Consider the following 2,606-nt stretch of genomic DNA (forward strand, 5'->3'; position numbering starts at 1 on the left):
TTAAACAATTAGATACTGAACATGTTGCTCAAGCTTGGGAAAGAATGAAATCTCTGGTTAAAAATTGCCCAACCCATGGAGTGACTACTTGGATGATCATCCAAACCTTCTATGCGGGACTAAATTTTTCTTCGCGGAATTTATTGGATTCAGCTGCTTTGGAGGTACCTTTATGTCCATCACATTGGGGACGGCTACAAAACTTCTTGATGATATGATGATAAATTACTCACGAATGGCACACGGAAAGAGCTCCACAAGGTAAGAAGGTAAATTACGTTGAAGAATCCTCCTCCTTGAGTGATAAGGTTGATGCTATTATGTCTATGCTTGTGAATGATAGGACTAATGTTGATCCTAATAATGTTCCGTTAGCTTCATTGGTTGCACAAGAAGAACATGTTGATGTAAACTTCATTAAAAATAATAATTTCAACAACAATGCTTATCGGAACAATTCTAGTAATAACTATAGGCCATATCCTTATAATAATGGTAACGGTTATGCTAATTCTTATGGAAATTCTTACAACAATAATAGGAATTCACCCCCTGGACTTGAAGCCATGCTTAAAGAATTTATTAGTACACAAAGCTGCCTTTAACAAATGCTGTTGAGGAAAAGCTCAATAAAATTGATATTCTTGTTTCTAGAGTTGATAGTCTTGCCTACGATGTTGATCTTTTGAAATCGAAAGTTATGCCTAATAGGGACATTGAAAATAAAATTGTTACTACAGCAAATGCCATTCAAGTTAGAATTAATGAGAATATAAGATTAATGGCTGAGCTGCGTGCTAGGTGGGATAGAGAAGAAAATGAAAAACTAGCTAAAGAGAAGAATATAGCTAAAGTTTGGACTATTACCACCACTAGTAATGATAATGCTACACATGTTGCTGCACCTCCTACTCATACTAATAAAAGAATTGGTGTTAGCAATGTTTCCACTTCTAATGCAAAGCGCGAAAAGCACTGAAGCTGCTAAAGCTATTTGAGCACTTTGCGATAAAGTCTGCTGAAATTTTTTCCAACATTGGGGATGATGATCCCATTGCTTTAGATTATAATGGTTTGAATTTTGATGATTGCCACATCTCTGAAGTTATAAAGTTCTTGCAAAAACTTGCTAAAAGTCCTAATGCTAGTGCTATAAATTTGGCTTTCACGCATCATATTACAAATGCTCTCATAAAAGCTAGAGAAGAGAAACTAGAGCGCGAAGCCTCTATTCCTAAAAAGCTAGAAGATGGTTGGGAGCCCATCATTAAGATGAAGGTTAAAGATTTTGATTGTAATGCTTTATGTGATCTTGGTGCAAGTATTTCGTTATGCCGAAGAAAATTTATAATATGCTTGACTTGCCACCGTTGAAAAATTGTTATTTGGATGTTAATCTTGCTGATCATTCTACAAAGAAACCTTTGGGTAAAGTTGATAATGTTCGCATTACCGTTAACAATAATCTTGTTCCCGTTGATTTTGTTGTCTTGGATATTGAATGCAATGCATCTTGTCCAATTATATTGGGAAGACCTTTTCTTCGAGCTGTTGGTGCTATTATTGATATGAGGGAAGGAAATATAAAATATCAATTTCCTCTCAAGAAAGGTATGGAACACTTCCCTAGAAAGAGAATGAAGGTACCTTATGATTCTATCATTAGAACAAATTATGATGTTGATGCTTCATCTCTCGATGTTACTTGATACACACTTTACGCGCCTAGGCGAAGGCGTTAAGAAAAGCGCTTATGGGAGACAACCCATGTTTTTACCTACAGTACTTTGTTTTTATTTTGTGTCTTGGAAGTTGTTTACTACTGTAGCAACCTCTCCTTATCTTAGTTTTGAGTTTTGTTGTGCCAAGTTAAGCCGTTGATAGAAAAGTAAGTACTAGATTTGGATTACTGCGCAGTTCCAGATTTCTTTGCTGTCACGAATCTGAGCCCACTGCCCTGCAGGAAGCTCAGAAAATTATGCCAATTTACGTGCATGATCCTCAGATATGTACGCAACTTTCATTCAATTTGAGCATTTTCATTTGAGCAAGTCTGGTGCCATTTTAAAATTCGTCAATACGAACTGTTCTGTTTTGACAGATTCTGCCTTTTATTTCGCATTGCCTCTTTCGCTATGTTGGATGAATTTCTTTGATCCACTAATGTCCAGTAGCATTATGCAATGTCCAGAAGTGTTAAGAATGATTGTGTCACCTCTGAATATGTCAATTTATATTGTGCACTAACCCTCTAATGAGTTGTTTCGAGTTTGGTGTGGAGGAAGTTTTCAAGGATCAAGAGAGGAGTATGATGCAACATGATCAAGGAGAGTGAAAGCTCTAAGCTTGGGGATGCACCCGGTGGTTCACCCCTGCATATATCAAGAAGACTCAAGCGTCTAAGCTTGGGGATGCCCAAGGCATCCCCTTCTTCATCAACAAATTATCAGGTTCCTCCACTGAAACTACATTTTTATTCGGCCACATCTTATGTGCTTTTTCTTGGAGCGTCGTTTTGTTTTTGTTTTTGTTTTGTTTGAATAAAATGGATCCTAGCATTCACTTTATGGGAGAGATACACACTCCGCTGTAGCTTATGGACAAAT

The sequence above is a fragment of the Lolium rigidum genome, chromosome 7 (assembly GCF_022539505.1).
Source record: "Lolium rigidum isolate FL_2022 chromosome 7, APGP_CSIRO_Lrig_0.1, whole genome shotgun sequence".
NCBI lineage: Eukaryota > Viridiplantae > Streptophyta > Magnoliopsida > Poales > Poaceae > Lolium > Lolium rigidum.